Source organism: Sinohyriopsis cumingii, chromosome 9 (assembly GCF_028554795.1).
Source record: "Sinohyriopsis cumingii isolate HCF-2022 chromosome 9, ASM2855479v2, whole genome shotgun sequence".
NCBI classification, from domain to species: domain Eukaryota; kingdom Metazoa; phylum Mollusca; class Bivalvia; order Unionida; family Unionidae; genus Sinohyriopsis; species Sinohyriopsis cumingii.
In genome coordinates this window covers 13,262,520-13,290,109 of record NC_142969.1, presented here as the reverse complement: position 1 = coordinate 13,290,109, position 27,590 = coordinate 13,262,520, and the positions used below count along the sequence as shown (strand labels likewise).

The 27,590-nt window shown below is 34.1% G+C and overlaps 1 long non-coding RNA gene across 2 annotated transcripts; it reads left to right on the top strand.

Moving 5' to 3' along the window:
* The first annotated feature begins 1,491 nt into the window (after positions 1-1,491).
* On the top strand, positions 1,492-25,753 carry LOC149791288 (uncharacterized). 2 transcript variants are annotated; one of them, XR_016423339.1, is made up of 5 exons: positions 1,492-1,606; positions 18,879-19,087; positions 20,520-23,552; positions 24,720-24,925; positions 25,604-25,753. It is a non-coding gene; the product is annotated as an uncharacterized LOC149791288 (long non-coding RNA). The 2 variants fall into 2 exon arrangements; XR_016423338.1 differs by lacking the exon at positions 1,492-1,606 and adding an exon at positions 15,650-15,801.
* The last annotated feature ends 1,837 nt before the right edge of the window (positions 25,754-27,590 follow it).

Genomic DNA, 27,590 nt, shown 5'->3' with positions numbered 1-27,590 from the left:
TAGGTGAATGTTGGTAGCATTATGTCATGGTGAGATAACAGAATTCCTACATGACTATATCCTTTTGCCTTTCCTTTATTCCTAATCAGTGACGGGAATTCTTTCCACCTCTCAGGAATAGCAGGAAAAGTGCACTGTTGTTCCACAGGTGATAAGCCGCAGATTGAATGAAGGACTGTAGAGACTGGATCTTAAATTGCTCAACAAATATTGTTAAATCCTGTAATAGACTGAAACCTGACAAAATTGAAATTAAATTTTATGAACGTCATCTGCAACACACTAACACTGACAAGAATATTTACTTGGCCAATCCTTTACTTTAAAATAAGATAACTCATACTTTATAATGACATTAATGGCAGAACTGGTAGTGTTTCACTCTAATGCCATTTTCCGGATGATCATACACCTTAGTAGAAAAATTGGTTTTGATGTCATTAAATGAAATTTGGTTAATGTTATCATGTTAGTTTCAGTTCATGCTTCAAAGCAAAAGGTAGATCCTTCTTTATTTACATACATGTTATTTTTTTAGTACATTTTATCGGTTTTTATTAAAAGTTTACATGTGAATATCACAAATCCAATTCGTTACGGGACCCCGAGTGGCCGAGTGGTCTAAAACGGTCATCGTTACGGATCATTGCCATCACTCCTCTGTCTGCGTGGGTTCGAATGTAGGTATGTGAGAAAACTTGCCAGTAGCTTCTCCTGGGTCGGTGGTTCTTTCCGGGGTTTTCCAGGGTTCTTCCTCCACAATTGATACTCGCCACCATGTATAGCCTATCGTGTCCTAAAAAAATGGCGTTAAACCATTAAACAACAACAACAACATATTATCATTCATGTATATCCATTTTGTATCTCCTAATACATGGTTATATCTAATTTTTGTATGTTTTTCATGGTTTTAAATTGTACAGATTATCTTTAATTAGATTTTGCCACCTGACTAGGGTCTGTTTTAGGAATATTAAGAGAGTAAAATTACATAGGATCTATAAAAAAGATGCTAAAGTAAGTCTTGACAGTTACTAATAATAAAACTATCTGCAAACATCATAACAAGATTCTGCCTTTTTCCCTATTGGTCAGATAGATTAGGATGGTTCAATAAGAATTAAGTTAATTCTTATTGAATGAGTTAGGTCACGTGGACAGGTATTTTGAAACATTAGAATGAGCAGTATGATCTGTCACATGGGAGTCTATTGTGAAATATTGTCGTAATAGAATGTGTGTATGAGGAGAGAACTGAGAATCAGATTTCACTCCTACTTTGGAATCATTCTTATTTATTGTGTTCCTGTTGTAACATCAAGTCTTCTGAAGTGTTTTCTGTTACACTTAGACATTATTTGAGAGGAAAACATTTGTTTGGACTGTTCAGTGGAAACAGAAGGTGTTAATTTATGGGAGTATAATATTATTTTGGAACTATTGTAAATTATTAAAAGGAGTTCTGGACAACGCCATTTTGACAACGTCACGATTCTTGGCGAACCAGTACATATCCGGTTTTTAAATTTATACAGAACGTTTCATTCTTTTGGACTTTCACAGTAACTTGATCAGGATTATTTTGGATTCACTTCACAGTGCTGTAAGTTCCTCTCGCATGTTCATTTATAACATTGATAAGTCTATTATTTAAGTTTTACAAAACGTATTGGTTTTGCTTCAGTTCTGTTACATAGTTTATGACCATTGTCATAACAATATGTCTTTATTATCTGTTACATAGTTTATGACCATTGTCATAACAATATGTCTTTATTATCTGTTACATAGTTTATGACCATTGTCATAACAATATGTCTTTATTATCTGTTACATAGTTTATGACCATAGATTCATAACAATATATCTTTATTATTAAACGATTTTGGTATCAGTTTGAAAGTTTGGCTATCTTTACCTAATTCGATATTTAAATATTTACATCCTATTCTAATATACAGAAATTACAGAATTGTATAAAGTTGGTAAGCTTTGAATAAATATAATACTTTTATGTGTAATTCTGCAACTAGAGTGTATAACTTCACATGTGTAATTTTCTGTATAGACTCTTGTTTGATTTAAAGAAAAATCCACTGTACCTGAACATCATTACAGGTTTGAACACGATATCCTCTCGCGCCCCAACGATGTAACCATCTTGCATCGCAAGGAAGGAGTGACAATGCATACGGAAGACCAGAAAACTCTGATTTTCTCTTTCGATCCGAAAGTTGTTCCACCAATAAATTGGGGATGATGAAAAGAAAACTGACATATCAAGGGGTGGTGAAGAAGCATTAATCATAAATAGTTATTGATGAAGGCAAGACCAGACAAGATTTTATTACAATCAGGTTGTACATTTTTACAACACATGAGGCATATAAAAAAGAACATGAGTATAGGGTGCGGTATTATTACATAATGCTTAACAGGGATTACAAAATTCGGAAACAACAACCTAAAAACCTGCAAATATTTTTTAAGAGTCTTACCTTACCAGTATTCATTAACTGATTATATAAATAATATTTCTGAAAGTGTAAAACTGAGGTTTAAAGTTTTCCTTCATGAAAATAGCAACGAGATTTTCGGAGGAAAGAAAAATGAGTTTCTTTTAGTTGTATGTACGCTTCTTGTGTTCTATTTATTGTAAGTTTCCAGTTATCGCAATATTTATTAAAGTAAAATAACCTTTTACATATCCTCATTAGGAGAGAAATTATATTATATTATATTATATTATAAATTATAAAATAAACAACACCAACACGTAGAATGTGTGACCGGTTTCGCTTTAATGCTTCATCAGACTGAATTCAAACTGAATTCAATATCACTGCCTACGTCATTAAATATGTTGTTTCTAAGTGATCAATGAAATAAACAATGATATAAACAAGATGACGTCATAGCTTACATTTTTAACGTAATTATCTAATACTTTAACGAATAATTTACATGGAGATGTGCATATACAGCAAAGATTAATGATATCTTAATACATAAATATATATATATAAAACTGGATCTTAAAGATACATATATCTCTACTGAAAACTATATATACGATTTATTAACAAATAGAGATAAACAGTTTTAGTAATATTAGTATTATGTATAATACACGCTTATTAGAAGAAAAGAAAATAAATTACAAAAAAAAAAAAAAAAAAATTACAAAGATAAATGTAATCAACATATATACTAGTATAATCTTTATAGCTGTTAAAGTGGTTATCAGAACTCAATTTATTTAATAAAAATATGATAAAAATATGGTGTGCATTACGGTTACTATCAAGTATTTTATAAATAATTAATCAAGTATTTTATAAATAATTAATCATATTATATTGATAATTAATTACAAATTCAATTTCAATTTTTAAAGAATTAGTAAACTTATTTTTATGTTATTAGATTATACTTTTACCAATTAAGATTTTCTGCAAAGTAAAATAATATGAAATATTCATATCTAATTGTAAACAGGGGACATAATTCAGAAAAAAATAAAAAATAATAAATAAAAAAATAAAAATTAATAAAAAATTACTAAATGTCATATAGTGTTTTTGAATTTAGACCTTTTGGATATACCGTGTTAAGACGGTGAATCCAATAGGTTTCCTTTAGTAGACGTTCCATTTCAGAATCAGCTTTAACAATAGGTTGGAAGGAGAAATCTTGCAATGTATGGGAATTTTTGTTAAAATGTGCGGCAACATGAGATGAAAATGGTTGATCGATATAATTTTTTATATCTGATCTATGCTGGTTCATACGTTTAGATATTTGTTGACTGGTTTGTCCAACATATTGGATGCCACATTTTTTGCACGTTATCAAATAAATAACATTTGATGTTGCACAATTAATGTCACAACGCATATTAAAAGTTTCTTTCGTATTATTACTATTGAAAGAAGTATTTTCATTAAATAAAAAAAATAAGCCAATGTATTAATTTAATCTCTGTACACAACTGTTCTATATATGATGAACTAGATATCTTCCCAAATAAAATACGCACACCTCAGTTTTATATTTTACCAAAAATACATAAAGCTGTTGATAAGTCACTACCTTTAGGATATCCAGGTAGACCCATTATTTCTACATACAACTCAGTTACAAATAATATATCGCAATATATTGATCACATTTTACAACCACTAATGAAATCACTACCTTCATACGTCAAAGATACTTTTGATTTCATTACCAAATTGAAATCTTTACCGAAACTAACGGAAAATTCATTCCTTGTTACACTTGATGTGGTTTCACTCTACACGAATATACCACACAATGATGGTGTCGAAGCGTGTAAATATTATCTTGAAGATAACGAATTAACGTATAAACTATCCAAAGAACATATTTGTGATTTGATAAAACTTGTGCTCGAAAATAACTTTTTTCAATTTGGTAATACAAACTATCTCCAAAAAATGGGAACAGCAATGGGTAGTCCTATGGCACCTGCTTATGCATCTTTATTTATGGGAAAATTAGAAAATGATTTTCTAAATAAATGCCTCTTAAAACCGGATGTATGGTTAAGGTTTTTAGACGATATTTTTATGATTTGGAGTTATTCATTAGAAGACCTTTATTACTTTATAGACAGTTTAAACAAATTACATCCAACAATAAAATTTACATTCAATGTCTCTAAAACTAAAGTTTCATTCTTGGACGTTGATGTCATGAAAAATGAAAATAATGAAATTACTACCATGGTTCATGTTAAAAACACGAATATTCATCAGTATGTTGAATATTCTTCATGCCATCCTAAATCATGTAAAAATGGGATACCATATAGTCAAGCAAAAAGATACAGAAGAATTATTTCGGATGATGCTGTTTTTAAATCATCCTTGACAGAGCTAGGTCAGCATTTTTTAAATAGAAATTACCCTATTGACATCATTAATACTGCTTTCCAAAAGGTATCTTCTCTTACACAGCTTGAATCTTTACAATATAAAATCAAAAATAGAAATGAAGATATCATTCCTTTTGTTATTGAATATAATCCAAGTTTGCCTAATATAGGTAAGATTATCAATAAATATTGGGATTTATTAAACTTATCATGTAAAGCAAGTGTTAAATCGCTACACGAAAGCAAACCCACACTTGCTTATAAAAGGACTAAAAATCTGAAAGATTTCCTAACTAATTCCAAATTAGAAAAACCATCATATAAAATAGGATCATCAACTAAATGTAATAGACCTAGATGTTCACACTGTTCATTTATTAATGAAAATACTTCTTTCAATAGTAATAATACGAAAGAAACTTTTAATATGCGTTGTGACATTAATTGTGCAACATCAAATGTTATTTATTTGATAACGTGCAAAAAATGTGGCATCCAATATGTTGGACAAACCAGTCAACAAATATCTAAACGTATGAACCAACATAGATCAGATATAAAAAATTATATCGATCAACCATTTTCATCTCATGTTGCCGCACATTTTAACAAAAATTCCCATACATTGCAAGATTTCTCCTTCCAACCTATTGTTAAAGCTGATTCTGAAATGGAACGTCTACTAAAGGAAACCTATTGGATTCACCGTCTTCACACGGTATATCCAAAAGGTCTAAATTCAAAAACACTATATGACATTTAGTAATTTTTTATTAATTTTTATTTTTTTATTTTTTATTTTTTTCTGAATTATGTCCCCTGTTTACAATTAGATATGAATATTTCATATTATTTTACTTTGCAGAAAATCTTAATTGGTAAAAGTATAATCTAATAACATAAAAATAAGTTTACTAATTCTTTAAAAATTGAAATTGAATTTGTAATTAATTATCAATATAATATGATTAATTATTTATAAAATACTTGATTAATTATTTATAAAATACTTGATAGTAACCGTAATGCACACCATATTTTTATCATATTTTTATTAAATAAATTGAGTTCTGATAACCACTTTAACAGCTATAAAGATTATACTAGTATATATGTTGATTACATTTATCTTTGTAATTTTTTTTTTTTTTTTTTTGTAATTTATTTTCTTTTCTTCTAATAAGCGTGTATTATACATAATACTAATATTACTAAAACTGTTTATCTCTATTTGTTAATAAATCATATTATATTATACATATATATATATATTGTTACGCATATTTGAATTAATTTAATTGTTTGTAAGTTTGAAAATCTTTTTTTTTTTTTATTTCATTACATGTTAAGTAATGTAATTTTGTTTCCTGGAATTTTTATATTTTCCAGGAAGTAGTTTGAACTGACTGTTTAGTCGAAAAGACCTAAAAATATAATTTTGTATCTTTTTGCTGAGAGACAGACAGACAGAGAGACAGACAGACAGAGAGGCAGTTAGATAGGTTGATAGATTTGATAGGTAGGTAGGTGAATAAGAAGAGAGACAGATGGACATAAAGTCATATGGACACGTGGAAAGAGGGGGAGGGGAGGGGAGGCGGAGGAGGAGGAGAAAGTTGAGTTATTGGTCACAGATCATCCATTTAAAAGGCTAGAATTTCAGTGTGACGTTTCGGCCATTATTCAGTCAAATTTGCAACAAAGTTTTTTTGTACCTATATTCATCCTATTAATAGCATAGTTCGAGAGAGAAATATCTGTTCTACCAAACCCTCCTTTATAATAATAATTTGATTTCATATCCGGAACAGTCATGAAGCTAAACAGATATAGATTTGAATTTAAATATGTAACTCAAGTATTTTATTTGATTTGTTTTTGTTCACATACTATTTCTTCAATGTGTAGATGATCTAGAACAGTTATGCATTTTCATCCATATTCTCATTCTTGAAAAGCTAGTTATAGTATTCACGACAGTTTGCATGACAGTATGCACGACAGTATGACTGACAGTACGCGTGATAGTATGCACGACAGTTTGCATGATAGCATGCACGACAGTATGACTGACAGTACGCGTGATAGTATGCACGACAGTTTGCATGATAACATGCACGATAGTATGACTGACAGTACGCGTGATAGTATGCACGACAGTTTGCATGATAGTATGCACGACAGTATGACTGACAGTACGCGTGATAGTATGCACGACAGTTTGCATGATAGTATGCACGACAGTTTGCATGATAGTATGCACGACAGTATGACTGACAGTACGCGTGATAGTATGCACGACAGTTTGCATGATAGTATGCACGACAGTATGACTGACAGTACGCGTGATAGTATGCACGACAGTTTGCATGACAGTATGCACGACAGTATGACTGACAGTACGCGTGATAGTATGCACGACAGTTTGCATGATAGTATGCACGACAGTATGACTGACAGTACGCGTGATAGTATGCACGACAGTTTGCATGATAGTATGCACGACAGTATGACTGACAGTACGCGTGATAGTATGCACGACAGTTTGCATGATAGCATGCACGACTGTATGACTGACAGTACGCGTGATAGCATGCCTGATAGTTTGCATGATAGTATGAGTGATATTATGTATGGCAGTTTGCATGAAAGCAGGCATGACAGTATGCATGATATTATGCTTGTTAGCATTCGTGATTTCATGCATTAGAGGATGCATGATACAATGTATTATAATATGCATGTCAGTGTGCATGATATTATGTATAATAGCATGCATGTCAGTATGCATGATACTTAATATGCTTTATAGTATTCGTGTTAATATTCGTGATTTCATGCATGATAGTATGCATGTCAGTATGCATGACAGTATGCATGACAGTATACAAGATAGTATACATGTCAGTATTCATGATCAACCGCTCCGGTGGCCTAGTGTTTAGAGAGTCCGCTTCGGATGCGGGAGGTCGTGGGTTCGATACCCGGCCAATTCATACCAAAGACTTACAAAAATGGTTCTAACAGCTGTCTCTCTTTGCGCTCAGCATTAAGAGGTTAGTGTTAGGGCTGGTAGGCCTGGTGTCATGATAATATGACTGGTGGGACATCATGCTACATGTCTGCGGCACGACGCCTCAGTACTATGCATCACAATAAACAGTCACACTGCAGACATCGTAGCGATATGACTGAAAAATTGTTAAAGCTACGTTAAAAATCTAAACCACACACACACACACAGTATGCATGATATTATGCATGTTAGTATGCATACTAGTATGCATGACAGTATGCATGATAGTATGCTTTATAGTATTCGTGATACTATTCGTGATTGTATGCATGATATTATGCATGACAATATGCATACTAGTATGCATGCCGGTGTTCAGTATAGTATGCATGTCAGTATGCATGATATTATGCATGTCAGTGTACATGATAGTATGAATGATAGTATTCGTGATAGTATGTATGACAATATGCATGTCAGTATGCATGATAGTATGCCTTATAGTATTCGTGAAAGTATTCGTGATAGTATGCATGTCAGCATGCATGATAGTATGCATGTGAGTATCCGTGATAGTATGCATGTGAGTATCCGTGATAGTATGCATGTGAGTATCGGTGATAGTATGCATGTGAGTATGCATGTGAGATTGCATGATAGTATGCATGTCAGTGTACATTATAGTATGCATGCCGGTGTTCAGTTTAGTATGCATGTCAGTATGATGATAGTATGCAGGTCAGTGTACATGATACTATGCATGATAGTATTCGTGATTGTATGCGTTTTACTATTAATATTACCTTTATATAATTGCGATAAACTAAGTAATACGTTATGCGAACATCAATGACATAATCTCTACTGCAATATTTTTTGAAAGTATCTTTTGTGCCTGAGAAAAAGGAGATCACTCGCAAATAACAGAGATCGCAAATCACAAATCGAACACGTTAGCACAGAGCGTTAGCTTTCGGATAGTAAAATTTGATACAAAACATAATAAATTATGCTTCTATTGCAAGAATAGAATAACAGTTACACGCGCGCGCGTGCATGCGTGTGTGTGTGTGTGTGTGTGTGTAAATGATGGTTGATATATTAATAATTTTGCAAATAAACAATATACTGTTGAAAGGCAAGTACATTTTCTTTTTTTAAATAAATACAGTTTAATTGATCGTGTTTCGAAATCTGCAATTATCTGCATATATGTGACAGTGGCGTGTTTATTGTTGTTGTTGTTGTTGTTGTTGTTGTTGTTGCTCTGTGAGGAAAGAAGCAAATAGATCCAGATCTAAATCTAAACAAAAATAAAATAAAAGTATATTGACATATCTGTTTGTGTTGCTGTATGTAGTGATTTCTTTCGTAACGCTTAGTAAACATGTTGAATGACACGTAAACTATCTGGCTATCTGCGTTTCAGTAGCACGTATTCCGCATGACAACATGCGTCATATTTATGTTACCATGTCCCCGATCGATGCACAATTTAAATAGAAAATCCGTTGGTTGCTGATTAGCTTTCCGTCCGCTTTCATTGATGATAGCAACAGCTGCAGATGAAATTGTTTCACCTTTATTTCACGCAAAGAAAAAAGAACCCACATGTTTATGTAAGGCGAATGAGTTGTCGAATCAACAAGTAAAGTTTATCTGTTAAGGGTATGTATGTATATATACGTCATCAGTATCGTGATGTATTTACGTCATCAGTATCGTGATGTATATACGTCATCAGTATCGTGTAATTAGGCATAAACATATAAGCTACGTGATATATATCACGTAGTGACTTACTATGGTCCAAACGCAATACATAATTTTAATATTGGCAAATGATTATTATTAACAAAGATAACAATATTGACAGTTAATACATTTTGAAACGATATATATTGGTCTATCTTCATCAGAAGGTAGATATGAAATGTTTGATTATTCCTACCTGATTAACAACAACAAAGATTTTCACATGTAAGAAATAACTGAAAGTTGTAGAAAATACAATAGATAGAAATATAGAAATGCCGCTATAGCCAGGAAATAATATTATTCTAGCTGTGCTCTTTCTTGATAAGTCTAAGCATGATCAATACATACATACATACATACATACATACATACATACACTTTGCTATACAGATGAAAAATCTCTTGCTTTCGATTTTTGTAGGAATCGCTGCTGTGTTGAATCTAACGAGGAAACCATCCATATTGATTATTATTAATTCTTCTATTTTTGTATTTAAAAAAAATACGTTTATGATAACTTTTGTGTTTTTTCTTGTGATGGTTACTTCCATCTTTCCTCTTGATACCTTGCATCACAGACGACTATAATAAGTCACAGCTTAGCCTGAATATTAACGCCATTTTGGTGAAAATTCACCAGAATAATGACCAATGACCAAAGAAAGTAAATCGTAATTTGGTCATAAGCATTGAGCCACGTACAATAGCAATAGAAATTTAGATACTGACACTGACCGAAACTGATCTCTTTTGGGGGAAAATGGTAACGTTCTTCCTACTCGATCTACATATTCATATATTTAAAATGGTAACGTTCTTCCTACTCGATCTGCATATTCATATATTTAAAATGGTAACGTTCCGCCTACTCGATCTACATATTCATATATTTATAATGGTAACGTTCCGCCTACTCGATCTACATATTCATATATTTATAATGGTAACGTTCCTCCTACTCGATCTACATATTCATATATTTAAAATCGACGATTTTTTGTTGTGACTCACTCATTTGGACAAACCACCAGATCAGGTACAATGTAGACATTCCTAACTAAAATTGTGACTGGACTGGTCTGCAGCGAATTGTTTCTAAAGCCACAATAAATATAGCAACTGAATGTTTTTTTTTCCTAGAGATAAAAATTAATCAACGTTTTTGTAAATCAGCTGAAGTTTATTCTCTACATAGCGACGTCACGAAATATTTTCGAAAGAAGTTAGAACTGGAATATATTGTTGTTATTATTTTTAAAATATTCTCCTCCTCCAATTCCTCATTATTATTATTATTATTAGTAGTAGTAGTAGTAGTAGTAGCAGTAGTAGTAGCAACAAAGACGTTAGTGATAGATGGCTAGTGAAAGAGAAGACCATGCTACCGTGAGTTAATCACATTCACTGTGTATAGCCAGGTGGCTTGGGGATTTCCCGTTACCGGGCAAGGAAAAGCAACAACTTTGTATCGAGGCCACATTATTGCCCATTAATTAATTTTAGCCCTGAAAAAGCACTGACAGTTAAAATAGCCAATGGCATTGGTTCAATATCTCGGATTAACGTAGTCATTAAGAAAGTCATGTTGTTTCCAAAATTGGGTTGTATGAGGCAACTGAAATTGGTTTTGGTCATTACAATTCTACCAGTAGTACAATATACTACCATAGCTAGTCTAACACACACACACATTTTCATTTCTCAAAGCTTTTCGGTATTGTTATCTCTTACATATGTAATGTTGTCAGTGTCTTTGTTATATCTCTAGCACATCTGTACATTTCTCAGTGTCTTTGTTATATCTCTAGCACATCTGTACATTTCTCAGTGTCTTTGTTTTATCTCTAGCACATCTGTAAATTTCTCAGTGTCTTTGTTATATCTCTAGCACATCTGTACATTTCTCAGTGTCTTTGTTATATCTCTAGCACATCTGTACATTTCTCAGTGTCTTTGTTATATCTCTAGCACATCTATACATTTCTCAGTGTCCTTGTTATATCTCTCGCACATCTGTAAATTTCTCAGTGTTTTTGTTATATTTCTCGCACATCTATACATTTCTCAGTGTCTTTGTTATATCTCTCGCACATCTGTACATTTCTCGGTGTCTTTGTTATATCTCTCGCACATCTGTACATTTCTCAGTGTCTTTGTTATATCTCTAGCACATCTGTACATTTCTCAGTGTCTTTGTTATATCTCTCGCACATCTATACATTTCTCAGTGTCTTTGTTATATCTCTAGCACATCTGTACATTTCTCAGTGACTTTGTTATATCTCTAGCATATCTGTACATTCCTCAGTGACTTTGTTATATCTCTAGCATATCTGTACATTCCTCAGTGACTTTGTTATATCTCTAGCACATCTATACATTTCTCAGTGTCTTTGTTATATCTCTCGCACATCTGTACATTTCTCAGTGTCTTTGTTATATCTCTAGCACATCTGTAAATTTCTTAGCGTCTTTGTTATATCTCTAGCGCATCTATACATTTCTCAGTGTCTTTGTTATATCTCTCGCACATCTGTACATTTCTCAGTGTCTTTGTTATATCTCTCGCACATCTGTACATTTCTCAGTGTCTTTGTTATATCTCTCGCTCATCTATACATTTCTCAGTGTCTTTGTTATATCTCTAGCACATCTGTACATTTCTCAGTGTCTTTGTTATATCTCTAGCACATCTGTACATTTCTCAGTGTCTTTGTTATATCTCTAGCACATCTATACATTTCTCAGTGTCTTTGTTATATCTCTCGCACATCTGTAAATTTCTCAGTGTCTTTGTTATATCTCTCGCACATCTGTACATTTCTCAGTGTCTTTGTTATATCTCTCGCATATCTGTACATTTCTCAGTGTCTTTGTTATATCTCTCGCACATCTGTAAATTTCTCAGCGTCTTTGTTATATCTCTCGCACATCTGTACATTTCTCAGTGTCTTTGTTATATCTCTCGCACATCTGTAAATTTCTCCGTGTCTTTGTTATATCTCTCGCACATCTGTACATTTCTCAGTGTCTTTGTTATATCTCTAGCACATCTGTAAATTTCTCAGTGTTTGGGTCTGCTTTATGTCAATTAATTTTAAATTGCAAAGTGGTCAACAATCCAGATTGACCTTGCCTCATTTGCACTTGAAACAGCCTCCTTTGCAAAAGCATTTAATCAGCTGTCTTCATGCTCTAAAGACGTCCGGAATTGTAATCGAATATGGCCCCGTGACTCTGAAACCTAGAAACAGGTAAATTCCTGTGGAGATGGATCCCTTGATGTGTTCTTGTGCTAGTCTTCCATAGTCTAGCTTGGTACACTGCCCGTTGGGTATGTTGAAGACGAGCATCCTGCCTGAGTGGCATTTTGTCAATGGATATATTATTAAAGCAAGAAGATTTCATTTCTTGCATAGTTGACCGAGCTCAAAGGACCGGCTTTGTCACGCAAATTGGCAGGCAGTCCCTCAATAGTATGGAACAATGAGAGTCTACATTAAGGAACTCTAAGGGTGACACCCGATATACTTGAATGGCTCTGTGACCTCTTCGTGACCTCAAAGGCAGCTCGCTTATTGTTCTTGCCTTTAAAAGCCGATGTACTGCATTTACAGAAAGCATGGGACGGTGGCAGCATTTACACTCCTGGACCTCCTAAGGCTGACAGGGATGGCATTGATGCTTTAAAATGTATCATTTCTGCCCGTTCCAAATATCACCCAGATGTCTGTCAATGGTTGAGTCACATCCAGATTATGGAATGTTCCAGCAAGGACAATTACAACATATGTGTCCACAGTACATACTTGCAGAGACTTCCTACCCTGCTCTGTTGCATGCAGAACATAAGCTACAATCCTTTTGTCGGCTTTCGTGTAATTGCAATTTGATACTGGGCAGTTGAAACCTATGAATTCCACATATTTATCTGACGCACATCGCTATGCATGGCGAGCAAATGTACTCAACAACATTGGTGGACAGTAGTGAAAACAGTTCCTTCTTGCTGTTTGTGAGAGGGATGAAGCTCATCCAACTGTCTGGTCGCTTGATCTTTCACTACACCATTCTACGTACATCCTTCCATCTCTTTTACCGGGTAGACGCTGTACCATTGTCCGGAATGTCTGTGTCCCTTACAGCATTAAACAATGTGGCACCCTGCAGCTTTGTATCCCGGTAATGAATGAACATCTTACTGCATTATCAATAAGCATTCTGACACCTGTTTTAGACAGGCAATGGACGATGTCACCAACATCCATGAATTTGTAGTCATAGGTTGAAGGTGGTTCAGGTTGCCAAGGCTGTTTAAGCCATTTTAGTAGTTCAGACTTCGTCGTTGCCAATGGCCGAAGGTTGAGAGGGAAGGTAGGAAGACCTGTATCTCATGTATAAAGGATTCCACCATTTCACCGTCTTGGCTCCGAATGTAGATGTACAACGGGTCAAAAAGCGCCACATAGTTCTGCAGTTGCCTGGCGTTTTCTGTGCCTTCATCCGTCATAGTCATCTGTATTGTGATTCCTCTTTTCTTTGCTTTCATAAGCATATTCTTGTTACATATTAACACACGGGATTTGTGCCAAGATGCACATTGAGTTGCACAATGGCCAATACTTTCATCCAACCCAAAGCAAAGCTTATGTGGAATTTGGTCAATGTCCCTGAACTGTTTTACATTTCTCAGAATTGATGTGTAAACATCTGTCTTGTCGCTCATTGCTCTCAGACTCTGCAGCGGCATGTTGACGGTTCAGGTTGTCTGGTTAGCAAATGATACAACAATTCAAGTCTAGCTTTGTTGTGTTGTAACAAGTCTATTCTAGCTCCAATTTGTGTTGTAACGATTCAAGTCTAGCTCCGTGCTATGTTTATGCTATGCGCAGCTTTAACTCTTAAATAGCCATACTGTAAATAAGTTATGAACAATAAAATGATATAATTGTACTAGTAGTATTACAGTTTCAAATATCAGATACAGTGACCTCAAAATTCACATATTATGTACCTATTTGGCCTTCGTAATACCCGAAAAAGTTATATTTTATTATGAATGTCAGCCGTAGTGGATTTTGTTGTCTTGACATAAATGATCGGAGGCCTTCTAAGCTGAAGTTACTTAGTAGGTCTTAAGAGAGCCACACGCCTTACTTGGTGTTTATATTAACTCAGTATTATCAATTTGGTGTATATATGAGATCAGTATTATCAATTTGCTGTTTATGTGAGATCAGTATTATCAATTTGGGGTTTATATGAGCTCAGTATTATCAATTTGCTGTTTATATGAGATCAGTATTATCAATTTGGTGTTTATATGAGCTCATTATTATCAATTTGGTGTTTATATGAGCTCAGTATTATCAATTTGCTGTTTATATGATATCATTATTATCATTTTGGTGTTCATATGAGATCAGTATTATCAAATTTGGTGTTCATGTGAGATCAGTATTATCAATTTTGGTGTTCATATCAGCTCAGTATTATTAAGCTTGAAATGTAATGCTAAACTACCTGACTAGTCTTGCAACAAGGACTGAACTCGGAATCGATGCGTTCAAAATTAACATGACAATTGTTGTACGATTCATTATATTTTTGGATGTGAAAGAGAACAAGTGTGCCTTGGATTAACGAATACATGACTTTTGAGAACGCTCTTGAATCTATGAAGAATATAGCAAAGGAAAACGCAAGAGCAGCATCGGTCGTACGAATTTATTGTCATCCTCATTAATATTCTGGAAATCCAATACTTGGGTTTGTTTTTTTGTTTTGTTTTTTGTCAGAGAAATAAATATTTTGGTTTATGTCCGTAAAATGCTGGCACGGGGACTGGAGGAATGTCAAGAAAACATTGTAATTTCGATAATACGTCACTACTTTTATCGATGTTCGTGTAGATCTAACAATTCCAATTCACATATGCTACAGTGACTAATATATTAATATATAATTGTATTGGTAACAGCTGCACAAACACAACTGAATAATTTACAATTGACCTATCCTGATATTGACCAAGGAGTGCAATATAACTGCTGCGTGTGTCTCATATTGTGACTGTGCTAGAAACTGCATTTGCTGGAACGAATAAGGAAAATAACTTTTAACGGTGGGTACACCTATTTACTTGGTTATTTATTTATTTGCACGCTTTAGCTTTGTTGATATTTTGCTAAACTTCACCTGTCCTACCTTCAATTTGTCCTTTAGCTCTTTCCACGAACTGCAGAATCGAATTTAACCAAACTTGGTATTTTACTTGCCCGATCTGTACACATGTGCAAAGTGGTACTATTTTTTTTGTTGATAACGTGTATTTATTTGAACTGAACCTCAGGGAAGTTGTTCCTTGTACTAGTGCCACATTTATGAATTAATCAAACTGACGGAGGATATACGATAGAATGAATTCCTTTACTTATTTTTTTGGTTTCTTGCCACTTTCATATCTTTGTTTAGTTATTGTCATTTCCGTATCATATTGGTAAATACTTGGTAGCTAATGACTCGTAAGTGTACCTGTATGTTGTTTGAAATTTAAAATGATAATAATAATAATAATAATAATGATAAATGTCAAATAAACCAAATTTAAATTGTAAGCCACGTATACTATGTGTTATTCGTTCTCTTTATTTGGAACGTTTCATTATGCTGTAAATTCACAAAATGAACTACCAATGCATTGTACAGAGCATAAAGGTAATTGCTTACATTATACAGAGTATAAAGGTAATTGCTTACATTTTACAAAGCATAAAGGTAATTGCTTACATTTTACAGGGTTTAAAGTTATTTGTATGATAAACAAACTTTTTCCAGTGTACAAAGGTAATTACGTACGTTTTACAGAGACCAAAGATCAATGCTGCCAATTTCACACAGTACAAATATAATTACTTGCATCTGACAACATGCAAAGGTTAGAAAGGTAATTACTTACGTGCAAACGTTGGTACACGTGCGTTCATAAGTGTTCGTTTTATTAAATTCGATTTCTTTCTTTCTGTTCAATGAAAATACTCATCTTAATATAAATTTCTTTGACTGAAAGAAGTTGATGGTCATACAGTTATTCGAAATGTATGTTTCTTATTCATAAAATTAATTCATATAAATTAAATAAATGAATGTATTATATGTTTTTTATGCATGCAAGCTGATAAAATTACTTAATAACATTTATGAGCCATCTTTCCCTGTTTATTCTTTTCTCGGGGGATGGGGGTGGGTGAACGACACTTTTAGTATATTATGGCTGGTATCGAATCAACAACTCATGGTTTACGAGCCAGACGTTCCACCAGATGAGCCGTCGTAGATAGTTCCTTATACTTTAACAGTAATCTAACTTTTTGATTGACAGATCATTCGACTGAATGTCACTCACAATGAAATCCATTTTAAAATTTAAAAGATTGTAGTTAATGACATGTCGACCAGTAATTGTCTGATTATTGCTATGAGAGTATCTAATAATAGGTCTACCGGTACTCCTCTAATTGTCGACATGAAGGTAGATAATGACAAGTTTAATAGTTCTCCTACTAATAATTGCCATGAGTTTATATGTCTACTAGTACTCCTCTAATGACTGGTATAAAAGTAAAATGTAGAGTCTCTTCCATATGTCCCATTATATTCTGAAACTGCTTCACTGTGCATTTATTGTTTAAATATACTATATATTACAAATAATGATTTTACAAAGTTCAGTCTCAGAAAATAATTTGCTCCGAAGGCTGAACCCTCCCTTGTACTATGGCGAAGGTTTATAAGTCCGCACTAAATGCCGGGTGGAACCAGTCCCAGCTCGATTATTGCTTATTTCTAATTATGTGCAAAAGTTTGAGGCTAACCAAAAAACAATAATTATATTTAAGGGTTTTTGTTGGCACATTTAACAAACCATTGGTTAAATCATGGGAGCTAATTTCTTTAACAATTGACAAAGAGGTACCCGACCTGGGTTGGCCTGGGTCGCTATCGATTACGCGATCACTATCGCGGATCCCAAATGCAATGAATGTTACACTCGTGCGGTAACTAATAGCGTATTGGTAGAGACACTGATAAAGATCTTGGTTCATGTATTAAATAAAAACTGACTTTTATTTGATAAAGTCATTAAGCTTGAAAATAGTCCAGACACTTCAGGAACAGCCATAGTGAAGCGAAGCTGAACATGCATGGCGTGCAATCGAGTTTCAAATCTTTCATGACATAATGAATCATGTAAAATATTACGTTCAATACATATAATTATAAATAAAAACAATACAGAATCTCAATAAATAAATAACAATAAATAATTTTAACATTGGCATGCAACTACTGACAAGTCACACAACAAAAACGTGTGAATTCATAAGTAGTTCATTTTTAGTGTCGTGCACTAAGAACTTCTAGTTTTTTGTATCACGTGATACGTTTTAACTAATTTAAATGCGTGTTACAAAGGCTTGCTAAGTGTTCGTGTGTGTGATTTGGATTTTTAACGTAGCTTTGAACAATTTTTCAGTCATATCGCTAATATGTCTGCAGTGGTAGTTTATAGTCATGTCTTGCCTTGGGCTTCACGCCGCAGACATGTAGCATGATGTCCCACCCAGTCACATTATCCTGACACCTGGCCGACCAGTCATAACACTAACTCTTAATGCTGGGCGCCAAGCGAGGCAGATGTTAGTACCATTTTTATAAGTCTTTGGTATAACTCAGCCGTGGTTCAAATCCGTGACCTCCAACATCCGAGGTGGACGCTCTAACCACTAGGCCACCGGAGCGGTCCAAAGGCTTTTTAAGATTTATAATAATGATTTCATTAAAGGCGAACAACTTTTTAAAATAATAATTGTGAAAATAATTACGGTTACTAGTAACAGAAGGGAGCTCTTCATGGAAAATGTAAACTTCAGTCTGGATTAGGCAAATAACAATGATGCAGCTAAAATGGGCCTTTCGCTTATGTTTAATGTCTTCATTCGCTTATTTGCTTATATTATTGGTTAACTGTATGCATTAACCAAAAGAAATGGAGTATTTATTTATTTATTCACACATGGTTGGAAATATGTTTATAATCTACCATAACCTGCGATTGGTACTTTATTTTGGCTTTGCACGTGAGATGATGCGAAGATATATTTCGAATTAGAAATTCATTCAAAATTATCATTCATTCAGATAAAAGAGAAAGCAATCCAAATGAGACTCCTTTTGGTTTTTCTGTTGGTCGGCCTTGTGGCTTTGGACCTGGCAGTGACTGAAGCATCCCCACTGGAGCAGACAGAAGATGTGGCCGTCGTCAGGGAGAAGAGAAGCGCCCTCTGCAGCTTTCTGTGTGGTGGAGGACGATGGCTCAATTGTCTCCTGTCTTTCTGTGACAGTAGATGGTATGTGTGTCTAACTTTGCCTGCCAGCTTGTTTTTGCTGTTAGTCGCTCTTTATGTCTGTCTGTATGCATGTTGGTGTGCATGTATGCATCCATATTTGTACGTTGGTGGATACGTACGTATATAAAATGTGAATACGAATGTACCTACAAATTTAATGTACGCACTAGGAATGTATTCATGTACATACGTATATATGCAAGTGTGGATGGAAGAATAAATGTGTACTATCGATCGTAAGATCTAAAATTATTGCTATATCGTGTTTGAAATGTGCTGTTAGATGTGATTAGGTGCAACCGATGGCCTAAGGCTCGCCTTTACAGATCACTGACTTCTCATCTCTGTCTATTGGGTTTAAGTCTCGGGCCAACGTGAGTATGTGAGAAAGCTTGCCAGTAGTTTCACGTCAGTCGGTGGTTCTTCTCAGGGTTCTCCCGAGATCTTTTTCTACCAATTACACTGGCAACCCACAACAGCAACAAGATGATAGCAGCTATAGGCATTATGATACAGATGTATTTAGGTCTGTCCATTTAGCAACGCTATTTGCTACAGCTGTTACTTAATTGTGTTACTACCTGATAAGTCAAATCGTTGGAATTGTGACGTAATCGCAGTGATGTTTCGTTAGTAGTTTGATCTGTGACTTTATGTTATGTATTTTGAATTTATTTTACCAAAAGCTTTTACTATCGCAAATTAGGAAGCATTCCAGTATACGAACGTTAAACATTTCCCTCCAACAAGCAATCATTATTGACCAAATAGGGTGTTTTAGTTACTATGCCGACCCACCATGACTCATATTGAGCACCGTCAAATGCATTAGCTGTATTATGTTGAATTGTGCATGCATACGTGGCATTGTGTGATGCAATACTTTCATAACTATGATATATCTTCATCGTGAAGGGACTAACAACACTTTTAATAGTAATGACAACACTAGTACAATAGTAGTGACAAAACCTTTAATAGTAATGACAACACTAGTACAATAGTACTGACAAAACCTTTAATAGTAATGACAACACTAGTACAATAGTACTGACAAAACCTTTAATAGTAATGACAACACTTTTAACATTAATGACAACACTAGCACAATTGTACTTACAATAGTTCTGAGAACACTTTTAATAGCATTGACAACACTAGCACAAATATAGTCATGACAACACTTTTAAAGGTCATTGGGTTTTAATTGATGAAACAATTTGACCTCGACACAAAGCTAATAACACAACGTATACATGTTACGGTTCGTAGTCATTAAATAAAAGGTCGCCATCGATTATAAAATTAAAAAATGTTCGTTTCCAAACTTAAAATTATATTTCTTATTATAATTGTACTTTGTTCTGTCACTATTCTTTACTTAGACTATTATACTAGTTTGTTTGAAATAATATTCTCTCTTTCTTTCCAGAACCACGATTTCTTTCATGGGCTGCTGTATTTAAGTAAAGAGCATGCGTGATACTGAGACACTACGATGTACATTGAATCGAATATTTCTGTGTAGACGATGTCTTTGTTGGATTTAATTAAATATGTTTTCGTCTTTTTTTTTTAATTTGTCTCATAATTGTACCATGCAAATTATCTCTCATGCCCTGTTAAAGGTTTTTATAATTTGTCTCATAGTTGTACCATGCAAATTATCTCTCATGCCCTGTACGTTCTTATTGAAGACTATTTTGTCTGCATAGATAGTTACGAGTATTTTCAAGTACCTGCTGTGGGGAGGAATAATCTCACATTCTCGTCATCATCAAAGGTTTAGGCTATGCACTCTCCTTCCTGCAACCAGCAGTCTACCACACACATGAACAAACACACTAAAGAATGCACACATAAACATGCACGCACTTACATTTGCATGCGCGTGCACATACGAAAGCACATATACTCATACACACTCATACACACACACACTGTTTATTCTCTCTATTAACTCACGTAGCAGCTACAAGTACATGCATAACCATGTTCACAAATATTTCAATATTAAAGGTAGAATGTCAGGTTGTGGCATTAACGGGCCACCATAGACTGTCCAGAATCACGAACCCATTGTTACTCCTAACGTTTTCTGTTTAATTAAGCTACACCGATATCATTTTTGACCACTTTTGTACTCAGTTTTCTACTATGTTCCGAAAGGAGATAATATTATCCGTTTTAAGATATAAGGACGTTGATCTTAGTTTTACTAACAGTAAACTGCATATGTATATCCACAAATGTAAAATATTTGTTTCACAAATGGGAGCCGCCCAAGTTCAGAATCTAGAATTCCGAACACGGGACCGGGTTCAAAATCCCGCCATCAGATCAGTGAGGGTCGGCTTTCTATCCTAGTTCCCATATTTAACACTTTACTCCAGGTATGTGCCATTAAACACGAAACCAACATTGCATCATACGAAAAACGAATGCTCCAAGTTTGGATAAGATTTGGAAGTCGGTATATCGATTAACCTTGAAGGTTTCCCTTGTGACCTACGTTATCACTTGTGTTGTTCATTACCCGTTCAATAACACAAGTGCAACATTTATTTAAACACGTAGAAAGATGAGACATAGACTTTATTAACGTGGATAACGCAGCGGTAATGCATTTGGTCTGTATATTTTCTGTCCTGAGTTCGTTCTCTGGTCTCGCCAAGTGCAAGTTTACAGTATTGTCTGTAATTTTTCATACACCCTCAATGCATAAAAAATATTTTTTTTTGTTCTATTATTTTTTTAAGTTCTCTTTTTATCACAAATTAGGGAATTCTAGGTACTTAAGTGCACTTTAGTTAGTATTAACTAATAATACGGTGTTCATCAAAACAAATAATAATAGCAAAAGATGTACGAAAATGTACATTAATGCAGCGAATGGGTTGGCCATCAACGATTGTAGGTTTATATGAGTTTCTCTGAGTTCGCAGACTTCACTGTCGATGTCATATCAAAATGTGGGCCTTCCCGAGTGTGTGGAAAATCTGGGCTGTCTATAATATGTGGAAAATAAGGACCATTTATATGGCATTGTCATTTCAGGGTTACCTCACTTCCATCCTGGCATGTCATACGTTTCATAACTGCCATTCATACCTTGATGCACTGCAAAATTCACCAAACTGTAGACCAGTCATCAAATACAAGATCATCTAGCCATACACAACAAGAAACAAAATGTGCAGTACCGGATTTAGTCCTCCGGGGGCCCCAAACACTGAAAATAATACGGTGCCTTCCCTCCTACAAACTGTGAAACCCAAGGAAAAACAATATTAGAAGCTAAAAAGATGGGAAAATACCAGTGTTGCCATCATTTCAAATCAAACTACTTGAAATGGTCATATATAATTCATTAAATTGTACCATCAACAATTAATTTGATTTTTTTTCTGGTGTCCCTGTTGGGCTGGTGCCCTAAGGGCGTGCTTAGTGTGCTTTTTGGGTAATCTGGCACTGAAAATGTGAAACTGAGAGTGAAAGTAACTGCCTCTTTGGATCCAAAATAAAAATGTAGCGATAAATAAAACACATAAAAGGATAAATTTTCAACCTATCTATTTGCATATTTATATATTTAAAATGTGTTGATATTGGTCTTTAAAACGTGCAAGATATGCCACACAGTACGTTTAATGTTACTAAGAATATTTCACGAACACTGGACGAACTAGATTAGAATTCAACAGGTTTGAAATTATATCGAGGTGATTTACACTCGCGGTAAGTGTAGCAACAGTTAATGTTCAATTCCTGAGTGAAAAGTAAAAAGGTTACTTGTAAATCGATTGAAATACAAGTTCATTCTAGGCGTAGCGATGCCACGGACTCTTTTCGAATGACGAAGAGAAATGTTCACAGTATTATTATGCTTAAACTCTATGACCAACAAAAATCACTATTATGTCTAGAATTCTCGACTGCCTATGTGTTAGATTTTGGTTGCCATAGAGAGGGACATCACCAAGGTAACAAGAGTAAACTACATGCCTGAAGTGAACGAACTGATGACCTTGAAAACGCCCTTAGACTTATGAAAATGATAGCAAAGGAAATTGAACGGCAACGTCAAACGTGCAAATTTCCTGGCACTCTAATTCTTTATTTGGAAACCCATTAGTGTTTGCTTTTATTCTCTTTGTCACTCATATAAATACTTTTATTTTTGCTCATAAAATGATGACAGATGGACTGTCAAGAAATCAATGACATTTTTATCATGCGTCAATACTTTATCCACGCTTATCTCCAGTTTTCAGTTTAAATGCACCATCGCAGTTTTGGATAATAGATCTTGGTGACAGTCTCACATATTACAATTGATTAATTTTACCTATCCTGGTATTGATCTCTCTCTGCATATAATATAAATACAGCTTGTCACAGCTCGAGAATGTGTCTGTGAAAACTGCAATTATTGGAACAACTAGAAGAAACAATCTCTCTAAAGGTGGGTGCATTTATTTATTTATTTATCTATTTATTTATTTATTTATTTTTTATTTATCCGTCTCTTTTTACTTGTACTCATTTGAGTTGAGAATAATGTGTTACCTTCATCTCTCCGTCCTTTCGTCTCTACGTTACCCCATCAATTATTAAGCTACCGGATTGAAATGTATTTTTCTGATTTAAAAAAAACTCAGTAAAGAATTAAATCAAGATCAAACTGGTATCGCGAGATGGACGACTGATGCAGACCTTCTATCCATTTGCAAGCAGATAGAAAATCATTGTATATTTTGATTCACGTGTCCTATAAGAAGTGAACTGCATATTGTACACGATTTATGAAGCTTTGAAGCTGGATAATGTGTACACACTGCATGAACGGCCGCAACCAAGCAAAACTGTTTGCAATCAATTTTCAGGCTTCGTGACTTAATGACTCGTGTGAAATATGAAATTAATGCTGATAATTACAAACAGTTATAAAACAATAAATAACAGAACATTTTTCTTTTTTGTTGTAACAAATATTGACAAATCATATAAAAATGGCGAATGAGTACATAAATAATTCCTTTCTAGTATTATGTACTAATAAATTTTAGTTTTCAGCGTTACATGATATGATTTAACCAGTCTGCATTGCATGATACGATTTAACCAGTCTGCATTACATGATACGATTTAACCAGTCTGCATTACATGATACGATTTAACTAGTCTGCATCACATGATATGATTTTACCAGTCTGCATTACATGATATGATTTTACCAGTTTGCAAGACTTCCTAAAGTTTTTAATTACCATACTGTAATTGAGTTTTTTTTTTAAAAAAAAACTTAGAGCTCTATGATTTCTAATTGTGGACATAATTATAATTAGAAGTAATAGACACGGATTTATGCATGGACAATTGAAACAATAATTAGGATCATATGAATAATACAATTGCAATGAATCTGCTGTTTACTTCTCTATTTCTTCAAAACTTATTTAAATTGTAAGAAGGTAGTTTGATTATTCGCCAAAGCTTGGAAGTATGGTTGTTATCAATAACGATACTGTGTTTGTAGTTTTGCTTGGCTCGGCAGGTCTACGTTGAGAGAATGAGACGACGCGATTATATACATCGAACTAAAACTCATTTACAATTATCGTTCATTCAGATAAAAGAGAAAGCAATTCAAATGAGACTCCTTTTGGTTCTGCTAATGGTCAGCCTTGTGGCTTTTGACCTGGCATTGATTGCTGCTGCTCCACTGGAGCAGACCGAGGACGTGGCCGTCGTCAGGGAGAAGAGAAGCGCCCTCTGCAACGTTCTGTGCGGTGATGGCCATCTTAGCTGTCTCCTGTCTTTCTGCAACAATACATAGTAAGTGATTCTAGTTGTTTATGTCAGTTTGTTTGTTTGTCTTTTTGACTGTCCGTATGCATGTTTGTAAGAATACATACATCTTTGGATGTAAGTTGGTGGCGTAACAATGTGTCAACGTACTATGTATGTATGTATGTATGTATGTATGTATGTATGTATGTATGTATGTATGTATGTATGTATGTATTCATGTGCACCATCCATCGTCAAATTTGATATTATTAATATAATTTATTTATTCTGAGCTGAAACCATCCACCTCTACCTAATTTTGTTACTGCCTGATACGAAAGTGATTAAATTTGTGGTCTATCCAAGTAATGCTTAGGTAGGGATTTGATCTCTGATTTTGTAATACATTTTAATTTTAACAAATGATTTTAATTATTATTATCAGAAGGCATCTATTATAAAGAGGTAAAATAGTTAACTCCAAAAGGAACAATTACCTGACAACATTGTTTCTACATGCTTGCTTACCAGCCATCCTTCCCCGTAAGCATGCGGTAAAATGAAAGATGCCATTGTAACTTTCGGATTCACACGTAATATTAGCTGATAACGTTTGTATGATTATCTATTTATCTGTATATATATATATATATATATATATATATATATATATATATATATATATATATATATATATATATAACTTTCTTTCTTTCTTTCCAGAACCACGATTTCTTTCATGGGCTTATGTATTTAAGTAAAGAGCGTGCGTGATACTGAGACACTGCAATGTACATTGAATCGGATATTTCTGTGTAGAAGATGTCATTCTTTGTCGGCCTTCGTTTATAATTAAATCTGTTTTCGTCCTTTTGTTATAGTTTGTCTCATTGTAGTACCATACAGATTATCCATCAGGCTCTGTATATTCTTATGGAAGATTATTTGGTCTTGGATATTAGCGAGTATTTTCTGGGACCCGCGATAGGGAGGAATAAGCTCAAATTCTCAACATAATCATAGTTTTGGTTATGTACTTTCTTTCCTGCAACCAGCCCTCTACCACACACATAAACACAAATGCACACACATATAGGATTACATACAGAAACATGCACGCACAAACATTTGCATGCGCGCAAACATACAACGACATACATACGCATACAGAAGCACACACACACAGTTTATTCACTTGATAAAAAGTAACAATGTTTTTGTTTTTAAATCTGGAGAAATGCAAAACGTTCACAAAGCATACTGTAACAGAATTCAACACCGCTAACGAACAATAATAGCAAAGTCCTGTTGAGTTTCGTATGACATGACATTGTCTACGTACAATTTCTAGACTTTATTCAGCAAATACCTGAAGCATTTTTCATTTCATATTGCAGATAATTAATCTACCCGCAAACGGCGACTGATGCAAAACATATTACCCCCATTTATCATCTCGAACTTAAAAATGGGTTCTTACATTTGCTTACAGCGTGCTTTTCTTCCAGGTACATAAGGTCTCGATAGCTCCAACATCAAAATGGATGTATGAAAAATTGCAAAAATTATGTAGTCCGTTATCACGTTGCCAGTTTATGATAGACAACGTAATGCACACAGACGTTTACCAGATTAAATGGCTAACACTGTAAAGGCAACTGTAAAATCAAGATTTCATTCCTAAAATGTTCACGGTTTTAACCTATAAATAGTATAATTGTTACTGTAAACAACGTAGATTGAAGTAATAATAAAACCAATATCAATGCAATTTAACATACAACACTAATTCTGCCATTACGGTAGCCTTTCGTATGCTTGGTTAAGAGCGATGCAAAGAAAATTGTTCGAATAAAAATTATGTTGTTGTTCCGAAGGGGCAACTTGGTTATCACTGTGAAAGGAATGAATAACAAGTACAACACAAAAGCACAAAACTAATACATCTACAAAATCAATAAAACCGGTTGCCACTCCAAAGTCGCAAGCCGTATCGATCATAAACTGGCTTACAAATTGTACCTGGTACAAGATAATGTGCGGTCAAGTGGCTGATTCTGAACTAAATCAAAATGAAATAATTAATGTTGCCATTTCGAAAATATCCATATTTGATAGTGAAACTACTGGCATCTTAAACAACCTTTTCAAACACATTATGGAAACAGCTGTGAGAGGAGATTAAAGCATAGCATGGTAACCGGAATTAAATATATTTTGTGTCACTCGACATTTGGCTGTATATAAATGTTGTGTTATTTATTTTCTGACAAAAGTTAAGGCGTCTACTGAATAAAGCCGTTATGTGTGAATTGAAAAGCAAATAGTAATGTTTGTGACAATGCTTACGTGCTAGAATCTCTACTGTTCAACCTTTCGAAAAAGGAAATTAATTCATACAATGTTAGGGGTCATTAAATACATATGTAAAATGAATAGACTCAGTCTTATAAGAGTAAAATGAAGGCTAATGAAAACGCGTGAAGAGCCATGAAAACAACTTACTATCTTTTGCAGATTTGATTGCAAAATTTCACACTAAAAACGTATTATATATTGTATCCCTTGCATTTTACAGCAAGTTGCTTGCCAAAACTTGACATTCTAAAGCTCGTTCATGATCGAGAGGGGATTAATAATATGGCGGCGATACTAAGCAGTTTTGACGAATCAGAGTAAATAAACGAAACGATTGAGAAATATAAGGTTA